Genomic DNA, 14,472 nt, shown 5'->3' on the forward strand with positions numbered 1-14,472 from the left:
TTCTTGGACTGTTTTTCACTGCTGGGGTGAGATTTTACTAAAGACACTCACCCCAACTTTGAAAATCCAGATCCTGCTGGGTTCACCTACAGAATTTTCCAACCAGCCACCACACACGGAGTCAAAACACAGATCTCTCCCTGCCAGCAGTACACAGACACACACAAAACCTTTTCCCCACAACACTAATGCCCCAGTCAGTAAAAATGCTCCATGTCCTCCTCTGTGCCAACCCTGCTGGTGCCCAGTGGGTGTTGAAGGGTCCCACTGCCTATTCTGGAATGCTCAGGGGACAAGTCTGGGACCCTCCTGGGAAAAAAAGATTTGCTTGAAGTCTTAAAAAGCCCTCAGGAGTGTCTCCGGTGATTTATGTGCCCCTTATCAGCTGTCTCCCTTATCTCCGTGCCTGGTTTGGAGTTTCTAACACAAACACAGCCCTGGGACGCTGTGGCCAGCACTGGTCACTTGAGTTACACTTTTACAGCCCCTGTGAGCCCTGTCAGAACATGAATGGAAGTGTTTGCCCCCTTTGGGTGCCCCGTGCCCCCCATCCCCAGGGCAGGGGGAACAGGCAGCCCTGCTCCAGCAGCCCCCCAGTGCTGGGGGGTCACTGCCCCTCCAGGCACACAATTCCAGGTGTTTCCCACGACAGGCAGTGACCTCTCCTTCCCCCTGCTGTTTACCCAATGTGACCTGAGCAAAGCAAACAGGAGATGTCACATTTGGGAGCCAGGGCTCAGCCCCCCTGCACATCCCAGCCACGCTGACACGGCCCTGGCTGGGCATGGCTCTGAGGGGCTGTGACACTCCACACACAGCCTGACAGCTCAGACAAGAGCCTAAGGCCCTCTATTCAACACAACCCTGATGCCACACAACTCTATGAATAGGAGAAGAGCAGCAAAGCAAGATTTCATATTGCAAAACACCCCTGCACTCATGAGAGAAAATTGCCAGGTTATTGGTGTGTCCTCAGTCACTTCCCCAAGAGGAAACTGCCAGGAAAACACCAGGTCCTTGAAAATGAGGATTTTTAAGGACCCCAGACAGCAAAATAACATTTCCCTTTGTTATTCCAATGGGCATAGGGAGGACAAGTGGAACAACTTTCTATTTGTGAGAGGTCAGGAATTCAGTGAGGACTGAGAGTGAAATTCTACAAGAGTCAGCTTTGAGCACAGAGCAGACTGAAGGGCTGGGCATGAGATTTGGAGTGAACATATCAGCTCCTGCCTCCTCCAAAAATGGATGGGCAATTTCTGCCCCACATCCACAGCAGTCAAGTGCCAACACCTGCTTTTGGACACTTTTACACACAGCTCCCATGAAAGTGATGTCATCCCAAATAAGCCACATTTTTTCTGTGGTTCAAGAGCAGCAACATAGAATCCAGGCAGTCTTAGAAAGCTTCTGCATGCCAAAATTAGCAGATAAATTAGCCAGGCTTTCTGTTCCATTAGTGCTGGGTGAGGAAGGCAGGAAGAGCAGGGGCTGACACACAGAACACCCAGGGCAGCCTCTCCCAAACCCCTTTTCCTCCCCAAGGGGCTTGGGGGTGACTCCAGGAGGGGAGCACAGCCTTCTGCTCCAGCCCACTGCACTGATCCTGCCTCGAAGTGGCTGCTCAGGGCTCCTCTCGTCATTTCAGAGCTGCTTTAATGCCTCTGCACTCACAACACATGGGAGCAAACAGACAATAAATATGAAGCTGTGTATTTACCCTTCTCTGAAGTCATTCAGCCCTAATGTAGGTGATTACCACAATCCAGGGCTGAGTAATGCACAGCACTCATCCCATCAAACCATTAAAAACCAGAACTTTCAAAAATGACCATATAATGTGGGATAACTCCCTCCTTACAACTCTCCTGTTAGGGGAGAACAGACCCACAGGACCTGCAGAAGCTGCTGCTAAAACAAGAACAATTATCTGGGGAACCTGAAGTCATTTGGAGCCATGAAAACATCTGCATTATGAGGTTGCTTAACAACATTTAAAATAGGAAAAAAAAAAAGAAAAAAGTTGAACAACAACTTGTTGTTCTACACAGCAATTTATTTTGAACAGAGAGACAGACTTTGAGAAGCAACAAGGGTAAACCCTGAAAAAGCTTGCATATGGATTTCCTGACAGGCAAGTCTGTGGCAAAAAAAAGAGAAGTCTGTAGTATTGTTACTAAAATAGGTGAAATAAAAACATTCCAAAGAGCTGTAAATTGAGATCTGGGAAATACCAACAAAGAAATCAAAGCATAAACAGAAATTCCTGGCACACAGTAACAGCCAAGCCAATGGCAACAGGAAAGAATCCTTCCACAGAACAGAACCATGTGTCCCTCTTAGAACAGCCCTGGTTTTATGGGATGCCTGATTACTGAAGCCACCATACATCACCCTTTGCTGCCTGTAGGTCACTTATTTTAAGACAAAAATGAATTCTGCACCCACACTTGTGGGTGTTTATAGAACCAGCCCACTGCTGCTCTGCAAGTGGAACTCATCTCCAACTCTCAACTAATTCCAGTTTCCATTCTAAATTTTATTTTGGTGCCTCCATCTCTGGAACATGTCTACAAATATCTACCAAACTGTCCCTCCCTGCATGTTTTTAGCTGAGCTTTTCTCCATTGGATGTTTCATTTTTAAATGGCTGAACACTCAGCTGTCCCTCACAATCCTTTCATCCTCCAGAAAGCCTCAAACTATAGTTATTTAAATCACCCAAAAGAGAACTAGATCGGGTTATTTTTGGAAAACCCCTCTGAGCAGGAAAGGCAAAACCTCTGGTCTTCAGCCACATGAGCTGTTTTATTTAACTCCAGACACAGTTGTGCATCTGAGCCTCTCAAAAGGGAAGAGTAACTGCAGGGTGGGCTCCCACCATGCCTGACCAGACATTCCCAGGGAAACGTGCCTATAATTAAAGCAATTTCTCTCTAAAGAAAGCAGCACCCTGAGATATAGAGACTATCTGTAAGACTAACTAAAGCTGGGCCACTTAAGTGCCCCATAAAATTCCCTACCAGCAGAAACAAAGAAATCCTGCTCCCAGCCAAGGGGCAGAGGATGGCACAAGGTTATCAGGATGACCAAGAGGTATTAAGAGCACATTTTTTTCTTGCCCACTGTTTTAAAACACTTGATGCATAAGCAGGAAGACAGATGATATTTCTGCCTGGAGATGCTGTCTTTAATTTCAGCCATTGGTCTCATTTCTCCAAGGAGCAGCTTTATTTTGGTTAATGACAGAGCAGACGTCAGAGCTGCCCAGCCCAGAGCCCAGGCTGCTGGAATCAGGAGATTAAGTGTGCTTATCCATGTGTGAAATGCAGGCCTGAGCCCTGGCTCACACCAGAGCCTGCCTGCAGCCTGTTCCCCATCAGCTCAGAGCAATGAACACTGAGATGGGCTCAATTACACCTGCCTGCCTTTAATGCAGCACAGAAACACTCATCAACACCCAGCATTTAAATAAACACTCATAGATACCCAGCATTTACAGACACACTCATCAATACCCAGCATTTAAATAAACACTCATAGATACCCAGCATTTAAATAAACACTCATAGATACCCAGCATTTACAGACACACTCATCAATACCCAGCATTTAAATAAACACTCATAGATACCCAGCATTTACAGACACACTCATCAATACCCAGCATTTACAGAAACACTCATAAATAGCCAGCATTTAAAGAAACACTCATAAATAACCAGCAATTTAAAGAAACACTCATAAATAACCAGCAATTTAAAGCAGCAAACCTTGCTGGGGCAAGGCTGACCTCTGATCTTTCATCTGCACCAGCAGGTTCTGCCACCAGGCAGCAGGAAAATGATTTGAAAAGCAAACAGACACAATCCTGTGCAAGGAAGGGGAAGCACGGAGCTGTCAGACAAAGGTGTAGTGCTTAAAAAGAAGTGAGTCAGCAGCAGTCCTGCACAAGGGCTCGTTATCCCCCGGGTTCCTGCTGAAGGCTCCAGACACGTGTTAAAAGGTATTTGCAAAGAGGGTCTGTGTTTCAAGGGATCATATGAGCTCTTGCATGACCTTAAGTGAGAGAAACCAAAGCTGTCAATGTCAGCCTTTGACTTCCAACATATTTTCACCCCAGAAGTGCATCTCAGAGTCTCCCACACATCCCCCTGCCCGAGGTGAACTTCCCACAGAAGCCCACGCTGCCCAGCTCCACCAGCACCAATTTCCCCGTGCCCCAAGGCCATCCCATGGCTTCTCACTGCACTGGCTTTCACAGCTTTTTCCCTTCCGTCTGGTTTGCTTTTCTGGAAGTCAGAAAGGTTCCTTCTAAAAAAAAGAGAACATGGTTTCAAAGACGACTGACAAATTCATCTTCTTTGCAGCCACATCACTGCTCCTGGGCAACAACCAACCGAGTTCCTGAGTAGATTTTAAGCACTGCTTTTTTAAAAAAGGACCAGCTGTCAGCTCTCACACGTTGGGTGTTTCAGCTCTGTAAAATTATGCTCAAATGCCACAGCAGTGACCCCATCAGTGCCCAGCTACCCACTGCTAATGAGCCCGCTGAAGGGGGCTTCACCACTGGCCCCATCTTCCATGAGAAGAAGGAAAAAAAAAATATTCAGAAATGCTCCAAGTGATTAATCTGCTTCTAATCTACAGCAAGAGGAAATACTTTAACACTGCATGAAATAACTCCTGGCTGTGGTCACGCTGCAGACATTAATATCATTTCTCCTGGCAGGGCTCTCAGCAGAGGCTCTGAACTCCAGCGTGGCTCTGCTGTGGCAGCACGAGCTGCATCCCTGCATTTGGGGCTGATCTTGTAAGCTGCTGAGAACAAGGCTGCAGAGTGAGACCCTAAGCCATTAAGCACAGAACAACCAATGCAAATATCCACTAAGCTACACATGAAATGGGGTGGCCTCGCTCACACTGTGGTTCCACACCTCAGCACTTGCCACCAGCAAAACCAGGACATGGCAGAGGCCACGTGGCAGCAGTTTGGGTTTGTGGCCTTGTACGCACGAAATAAAATTGAAATAAAAAAGGAAAACGTTCCCAGGTTTCATAATGACACACTAATGCTCCATGACATGCAAATGAAGATCACACAAGCCATGTCTCATACTGAGAACACCCTCCAAATGGAGGCTATTTTCCTGAAATGAAGCAATACGAAACTCCTGACTATTTTCAAGGTGAAGCTTTAAGGTTAGACACCACTAACAGCTGTGAAACAACACTAAATGTTTAATAAAGCGACCTGCAGTGGAGGAGACACCAGACTGAGCAGAGCACCATAAACTGTTCAGAGCAGTGTTTGATCCACTCTGACCAAGCAAAGCCTTTCAAGACCTTCTTTATTCCCACAACAACAAACTGGGGTTACCACATCTCCTTGTTCCTTCAAATGAAAACCTGTGATCCCTCAGCAACCAAAGGCAGCAAAACAAATTACATGATTTATTAGGGACCTGATGCACTGAAGTTTTCCCTGTAAAAGCTCAGCTTTGAAGGCTCTTTGCTGTGAAGCTGCCATGGCTTGCTGCAGGTGAGCAGGAGCAGCTGAACAAGCAGCAGTGAGAAGGATGTCCCGTCAGGTTCCAGGTTTTCTGAAACACCAACCTCATCAGGAGCTGACTTCAGAGCTACTTTCAAAATACTACACGGGAAAATTCACTAGGTGCCAGTTGCCCAAGCAACTGGGACCTAATTAAATGCAGCCAGCACTTGAGGGATTAGGCAGTTTTCTCCTGAGATAACACACAGCTATGCTCAGATTTATTACTTGCTGACTGCCTCTCACATATGCTGATCTGGCCTTTGAATCAGAATGAACTCGGCTAGAAGTGACATTTCAAAACTGTTTTCAAAGTTATCTACTATTTTTTATTCAAAACATGAAATAAGAAGTAATGTAAAGCATTTTCGTATCTAATGGTATGGCTAAGACCAAGAAAAGGAAACTTTTAGAAGGGTATTTCTCAAGCTCTCAGCCCAACAGCCAAGTGAGAAACTTTTTCATTATTTCCCACTAGTGCTGTGTGTATTTCTTTGTCCACTGCTTCCCAGACAGGGATAACTCCACACCTGCTGCTCAGAGTTTTTTAAAAACCTCCCATAACAGTCTTTTTGGAGAGGGCACAAAAAAAAAACACCAAGCCAAAACCTCCAGAAAACAACACATCAAAGCAAAAACCCCAAACAAAGCAAAAACCACAGCAAGAGTTCTAAGAAAAAAATCCCTATATAAATCTAGACAAAAAAAAATCCCCTAACATAACCACTATCTTCCTCACACATTATGCTTCAAAACAAAAACAAACTGAAGTTGGCACGAGCACCATTTAGGCTGGAAGAGGCAGGAAAATTTCAACCCTCTCCTAAAGACAACCACGAGGAAGTTTTTATTACCTATTTTATTTCTCATCTCCCCAGGGCTCAAGCCCTTGTTTATGTGCCCAGAAGAAGAGGGAGAACACTTTAAACTTCCATGGAAGGGCTGTCCCACGAGAGCCACAGCAGCTCCACATCCATCCCAGGCAGGTTCCAGAGAGGAAAAAGCCCTCAGAATTTTATTAACCTGACACACAGTGCTTCTAATTCATCCCCAGCAACCCTCTCCACTTAAACTGAGATGTGCACTCAACATTTCCCTGTCAGGAGCTCTGCCACGCTCCTGAAATCCCAAACCACTGTGGAGTCCCCCACCAGTGAGTTATATTTTCATATTTACCTTTGGCACCTCAGATGCCACAGCAAGCCCTGGGAAGAGAAGAGCCCAGCCAAAAGCATGGATTCAATCAGGTTTTGTGCCAAAACAGAACTTTATACAGCGTCTGTTAAAAAAAGCTGAAGTCTAAAGTTCAGCCTGTGCATGTTTTGCTGCATTCCCATTTATGCTGCTGACTCCATGCCCCAAAAACCCACAGGAAGTGCTTTTAGCAGCTCCTGGAGGTGTACACCTTCCTAGGGCAAATACAGGCACCAGAGGACAAACCTGACACGCCACACCAGGTCCCAACCCTCCCAAAAATGAGTTCAACTACCAACCCCAAGGTAAATCAGGCCTAGTTTGATGTACAACCACAGCTATATTTATTTTTCACATTATTGTAGTCACAAACTACGATAACTCAAAACACAGATCTCATTTTTTGCACTGAAGATAAAACTTATTTATTTTTTTTATCTCAAAAGCTTCCCGGGAGCACTGGCCACGTGCTACCTGAGTTACAAACTGAGGATGGGGACTGGTTTTTTTAACAAGCACCACCTTAGCTCCTGTCAGGCAGCACAGCAACACCAAGGATGAGGCTGGAGAAGCCCTGAGCTCCTCCATCCCATCCTTGTGAGTGAACCCAGAGCTCTGCACTCCCTGAGAGGAGCAGACCCCAGGTGAAACACTGCCAGCATCTCAAAAACCTGCCCAAAGCCCCTCACAAACAGATGGCACCGTCTGGGCTTTAACTGCTGTGAGCACTCCCAGCTGCAAGTGGCAAATGCCGGAGATGCTCTGCATGTGCAGAGGGTGAGATCAGCACCCAGGGACAATGCAACTCCTGCTGAACTCCAGAAAGTGCAAACAGCCTGCACCCCTTCTCACACAGCACTCAGTTACCCCATTGCACTGGGAAAGGGCGATTTTCCCAACAACCTGATAACCTTGGCTGCTCTTAACTCTTTAATACCAGTTTTAACTACAAGCCCAGGCTGGGGATCCAATTTTAAGCCAGTTCCAGCAGTCTGATGTTAAACACACAGGGAAAATCAGCTCTGTCTCACATCCTCTCACACATGACACCAAAGAACATTCAATTATTAAGCAGGAACTGCCATATATATATATATAAAAAAATCCATTCCCAGCTCTAATCTCAAAGGAATAGCTTTATTACCAGGAAATGGAAATCTGATTTTTGGCTTCTTTGTTAGATTTCAATAGGAAAAGGAGCAAATACAGTGTGTTTTGACTGCTTGGAAGAATAAATTCTGCAGGGATCTGTTACTATGTCAAACTCAGGGAAAAAAGTCCCCCAACCTTAAGTGCTTGAATTGTATTGACTCATCTCATGGCTCAGTCATCCCCACACTGATCTCACTGCTCACTGGGGCACTGTGCTCATCAGGCACTGAGCAAAGCCAGGAAACTTCTCAACAGCAAAAACCACAGCCAGCTGAGCTCCCAGCTTCAATTTGTGCCTGGCTTTAAAAACCTGCTGTGGGCAGGAACAGAAATGCAGAGAACTTCCCACAGTAAGGACAGAACTGCAGATGCTGCTGGAACACTTACTGCCTATTAGCAAAATTTCAGTTTTATTTCAAAAAAACAAGTCATTTTGATCTCTACAAATAAGCAAATTCACCAAGGAAACACTGCCAAAACCAAGGCATTTTTTCTTGCTAGTCTCAAGAAAATTCAAATCAGCATTTAAGACAAAATGTATTTCATGTACAAAATTGGTGTTACAGACGCAGCAATTATCTGAACCAAAATTGGCTGCTTTCAGTAAAAGGTTTACCTAATCACAGCTTTTTACAGTCAGCTCATTTAAAAAAAAGGGAAAAATAAGGAATGAAAAACCTGCAAGTATCAAAACTTTTAGGCCCCAGTACTAACACATTCCTGATTTGTTATTTCACACTGTATTGTCATCTCATGAAAATGAAAGTGATATCCATTCACAGAAGACTAATTAAACCAAGTTTCCTTTCAAAATTTGCCATTCCTTCCCCAGAGAAGAGCACAGCTACATGGTTAATGCTGAATTTACAGCCTCCACTTCTTCTGCACTTCTAACATTAGAAAATGCCTGAATTCCAAACGCACCAATTACACAAAAAAAACATTATGAGAGAATCTACACATCACAATCAAATACTATCTATTCCACTAATAAAACATTTATCCAGTTACCGAGCCCTTTTCCCAGATAAACTTGACACAAATGTTTCCTAGGGAAGGCCAGCTTGTTTTAATCATTTACATTTTTCAACACTATTTGTTCTCACTTTGTATCCAAAGGTCAGAACTCAAACCACTACCCCAGGCAAACTTTGGAATAAATACTATTTTTGTCCACTTTTCTGGAAAGATTTTCACTTCTGCTAAGAAAGCTGAAGTATGATAAACCAGATTTCCCTCTGATTCATTTCAAGGTGCCTGACGTTATTTTTCATGAAGTTGTTCTGATAACGTGCATTTTATGGGTCCTCTTTACTTATCTGGGAGTGTTACACCATTAAAGGCTTTTCCAGCCTGCAGTAACAGAGAAATTTGTCCTGTGTTCTGAAATAGTGGAGAACCAGCCAAACAAGGAGCAAGGCTAAGCAAGGTCCAGGTGACACGAGTTTGGATTACCCAGCTCTGCTGACACAGCCCTGCTTCCCCAGTGCCCCTCCTGACACGCTTTTACACACATTAATAAAGATTTGCACATTAATCTGCCTGTTAGGGGCTGCTGCTCACTCCAGCTAAGGCCTCCCCACTGCACTGAAGGTTTAAATCCACTCCCAGCAGAGCATCAGGGTGCCTGCTGTCAGACTACAGCGGTTCAGAAACCATTTCTCATTTTATTTACCTTTAAAACACGAAACAGAACCACTCAGTGCTCCCGTGTGTCACTTACTGAGTCTGGCACTTTAAACACACAAGGGTCGAGCTAAAATAAAAGTTACTTTAGAGTATCTTGGCCGGAACACTCCAGCTCACAAAAACTCATAAAAGTGATGTGCAGCTTGCTGAGCCTGTCCCAGCAAAGTCAGGCTGGGTGCCTGCAGCACCACAGAATTCCTGCTGCTCTGTCCCAAACCCGAGTGTCCCCCAGCAGCCCCAGCCCTGAGCTCAGCAGAGCTGGGCTTTATTTAACCCAAAGCTTGCCTGGGACAGCAGAGCTCAAAGCCCAGCTCCAGGCAGGGTCTGTCAGAGGCCACTGGCCAGAGGGACACAAAGCCACCAGCTGGGGACTCCAGCAGCCCCTTCCAACCTAAATAAAACAGTATTCATCCCGAAGTGTGCCTGGAGTTCGAGTTCTCACCTTTGGATACAAATTTAACCCTAGCTCTAATTCCTAATGCTCCAAAGGCACAGCCTTCATCTGAAACTCACTTGGCCAAAAGCATTTCACAACCTCAGCATCCTGCACCCATTTCTGCACCCTGCCTTCACAGCTGCTTTTTGCACAGCCACTGGCTCTCAGAAATATCCTGTCAGCCACATACATCAACAAGTTACAGAATGCTGCTCTGCCCTGTTTTAGAACTAAACACTGTGTGCCTTCCAACCCAACACATCAGCAGGACCCCCCAACACCTCCTGCAGCCCCAGAACAATTAACAATTAACATGTGCACGCTGACCCAACACAGAGGCAGCTCTGTAAAGCTGCAGAGCCATTAAAGAATTGAGCAGTAAGAAATGCAGAGGTTACCCCAGCCTGCTCTGAAGCAGAACAATGGGCAACACAAACCCCTGCACCCCAAAGACAGGGAGGTTTAGGATTAGGTCAGTGATAAACAGCTTATTTCCTTCCCCACACACAAAAAGCAAAGCAGGCTCTCTGGCAGGGAGCTGTTAGCCACTCAGCAGCAGACAAAGCCCCGTCTTTGTCACCTTCACACCAACAAAAGTAAGCAAAAGAGGGGTTGAGAGGCACATCAAGGGATTCTCTACAACCTGTAGTAAAACTGCAAAGACAGGCGATGCGTTCTGACAGAACAGCTGTACACATCATTGTGTTAATTAAAATTAAAGTCTCATCTCCTTAGCATACAAGCAATTCACTGAACCTCAGTGACAAAAGGAAGGAACCATTTCCTCAAAGGGACAGAAGCACACACAACTGGAACAAGCTGTCTGCTTACACTGAAGGCCACAGCAGAAAGGAGATAGAAAAGTATTCAAGAACCAGCCCTGGCTATTTTAAGCAAAACAAAGCACTATCAACTCTAAAACACACACAAAGGAAGTGGTCGGATAGATTACGTCAGCCTCGCCTCAATTCATAAATCCTAACCACAAAACAAGACAAATTCTGAGCTGCCTCTCCCTGGAATCCTGTTTAAAGCCAATACACGCAGTTTGGGTCTTAAAATACGCTCTCGAACAACACTCGCTGATGCATCACTTTCAAACAGCAACCGGGGGGTGAAAAAAAATTGTGTAATCCCAGTGAATTCTATCGTGCTGCCAGATCAAATAACATTTCGAGAAGTGCCTGCCAAGCACCCAGCCTGCCAGAGCACAATGAGCACTCAAGTGCTCGGGACTGAAAACCACCTTTCACTGCTCCCAGAGATCTTCATAAAATAGTTTAAACACTACCAAATTACAGGGTTGGGGGAAAAAAAAATAAATAAAAGCTTTTTAAAGCTGCTCCTCAGCCTGTCTGCTGATAGTCACTGGGCAGCAGCACTCACAAACGCGACCAGCAAAGAACAAAACCGGAGCCAAACGCGGAGCGGGCTGCACGTCTGGAGCTAATTCCGGCAGATGAAGGGATGTGATGGAGCAGGGCTGGATGTGCTGGAGCAGGGCTGGATGTGCTGGAGCAGGGCTGGATGTGATGGAGCAGGATGGAGCAGGGCTGGATGTGCTGGAGCAGGGCTGGATGAGACGGAGCAGGGCTGGATGTGCTGGAGCAGGGCTGCATGTGCTGGAGCAGGGCTGGATGTGGGGCTGGGACCCGGCGGAGCCAAAAAAAAAAAAAAAAAAAAAAAAAAAAAAAAAAAAAAAAAAAAAAAAAAAAAAGAACAAACCCGTGCGCGGAGCATCCCAAACCGCGCTCCACCGGACCGCTTTCCTCTACTTAATTCATTTAAGTTTAAAACAACAAAGAAGGGGATTAAGTGGCCCTGTCAAGCGCCATTCCCGCTCCCCCAGCATTAAAGCAGCCCCATATGGCTGAAGGAGCCGTGCAGCACACAATGCCCCACGCAGGGCAGAGCCACATGGGCTGGAAGAGCTCAAAAACAACTGCAAAACAAAGCGGAGCTGCTTTCTTCCGCAGGAAACAAAGTGGCCGAGCAGCTCTCTGCCACCATCCTAAAACACCATTAAACACCGTTTAAAGGGTTACACCACACACTGTCCCAATTAGTGCTTCAAAGGCATTCCGTTGTAGCCGGAGTAATGAAAAAGTACTTTCTTCCAGGATAAAGAAAATGCAATCCTTATCTCCTCATCTCATTTGCATTTAAAAAACAGAATTAAACACAGCAGGCCGGTCACCCCAACTGTTTATATTTAGAACAGGGAGGTAAAGCATTTGTTATGGAAAAAAAAAAAAAAAAATCCAGCAACAACCCTGCAGCCTTTAGAGCGCTCTGAACTTCCCAGGCCAACAACAACCTACCCACGCCGCACCTACCAAGTCGATCCAACTTCTTCTGGGAAAAAAAAAAAAAAAATTAAAAAAAAAATACACCAAGCGAAAAACTGGAGCAACCCAAAGCGGAAAAGAGAATTAAGCCAAGCCTTTCCTCCATCCAGGCAGTTATCGTTAGCCAGGTAACAATTAATCAACTCGCAGCGCAGCCTTAATTCTCCTCCAGCGGGGAACACAACTTGGGAGGCACCGAGTCCCGCGGTCCTGGGGCTCGGGGGGCTCGGGGGGCACTCACCGCGGCTCCGGCCGAGCCCCGAGCCCGGCCCGGCCCCGCTCCGGCGGCGGAGCCCGGCGGGAGGAGCGGCGGCGGCCGGAGGAGGAGGAGGAGGAGGAGGAGGAGGAGGAGGAGGGCTCCGGGAAGGGCAGGCACGGAGGAAGCGGGGCCGGCAGGCGCAGCTGCTGAACAAAAGGAGGCCCCTCCGCCGCCCAGCAGCTGCGGCCGGAGCGGAGCGGAGCCGAGCCCAGCCGAGCCGAGCCCAGCGTCCCCCGCCCGGCCCCAGCTCCGGCTCCGGCTCCGCTCCCCGGGCTCGGCTCCGGCTCGCGGCCGGCCCCGCTCCGCCTCCCGCCGGAACCGGGAGCCCCGTGATTGATGGGCGAGCAGCGGCACGGCCAGCATCCCCCGGGCCGGCAGCCGCGGCACGGCTGGGCACGGGCACACTCACACCGGGCACACACACAGACACCGGGCACACACACACACACCGGGCACGCACACACACAGCGGGCACGCACACACACAGCGGGCACGCACACACACACACACACACACAGACCGGGCACACACACACACACACACCGGGCACGCACACACACACACTGGGCACACACACACCGGGCACACACACACACACACACACACACACACCGGGCACACACACAGACACACTGGGCACACACAGACCGGGCACACACACACACAGACACACCGGGCACACACAGACCGGGCACACACACACACACACCGGGCACACACACAGACACACACACACACAGACCGGGCACACACACACAGACCGGGCACACACACACACAGACCGGGCACACACACACACAGACCGGGCACACACACACACACACACACCGGGCACACACACACACAGACACACCAGGCACACATACACACACAGACCGGGCGCACACACACACAGACCGGGCACACACACACACAGACCGGGCACACACACACACACACACACCGGGCACACACACACACACACACACACACTGGGCACACACACACACACAGGGCACACACACACACACACACCGGGCACACACACACACACACACACCGGGCACACACACACACAGACACACCGGGCACACACACACACACACACCGGGCACACACACACACACACAGACACACCGGGCACACACACACACACACATACACACACACACCGGGCACACACAGACACACCGGGCACACACACACAGACACACCGGGCACACATACACACACACATACACACACACACCGGGCACACACACACACACACACCGGGCACACACACACAGACACACCGGGCACACACAGACCCAGACCAGGCACGCACACACACACACACCGGGCACACACACACACACACACACACACACATACACACACCGGGCACACACACACACAGACACACCGGGCACACACACACACACACACACAGACACACCGGGCACACACAGACCCAGACCAGGCATGCACACACACACACACACACCGGGCACACACACACACAGGGCACACACACACACACACCGGGCACACACAGACCGGGCAGCCCAGCACGCTCTGCGTGGGGATTTGGCTGCGCTGCCTTCAATTAGTGAGCCATTTTGTTCCAATTCTTTCCTGCGATGCCTTCCTGCCCCCCATTAGGAGCAGAAATTCATCTGCTCTTAATTGGGTTTTTTATAAAGGATGAGTATTTATCTGACTGTGCATCTCCCAACGTCTTGAGTTGTTCCTCCACACCAAACCATGACCTTTCAGTTGTTAGTACCGCCTTAATTTTAGAGCAAAGCTCTGCTATTTCCCTTGCAGAAGAACACGCAAAACAAGTCATCTGTGTAATCCATTACCTTGGGGCAACGCACAC

The 14,472-nt window shown here is 47.8% G+C and overlaps 1 protein-coding gene across 5 annotated transcripts in view; it reads right to left on the reverse strand.

The window, feature by feature from the left end:
• The window catches only part of RERE (arginine-glutamic acid dipeptide repeats), a 168,626-nt gene that overhangs the window by 116,377 nt on the left and 37,777 nt on the right, over positions 1–14,472 (reverse strand). The window contains exon 1 of one of the 5 annotated variants that reach the window (XM_064397461.1): positions 12,612–12,824. The exons of 3 other annotated variants lie outside the window; for them this stretch is intronic. The gene's annotated coding sequence lies outside the window, so the exon portion shown is untranslated. Of the gene's footprint in view, positions 1–12,358; positions 12,563–12,611; positions 12,825–14,472 lie in introns of those variants that run through there. One more of the 5 variants, XM_064397462.1, reaches the window with a different exon arrangement.

Source organism: Passer domesticus, chromosome 22 (genome assembly GCF_036417665.1).
Source record: "Passer domesticus isolate bPasDom1 chromosome 22, bPasDom1.hap1, whole genome shotgun sequence".
Lineage (NCBI taxonomy): Eukaryota > Metazoa > Chordata > Aves > Passeriformes > Passeridae > Passer > Passer domesticus.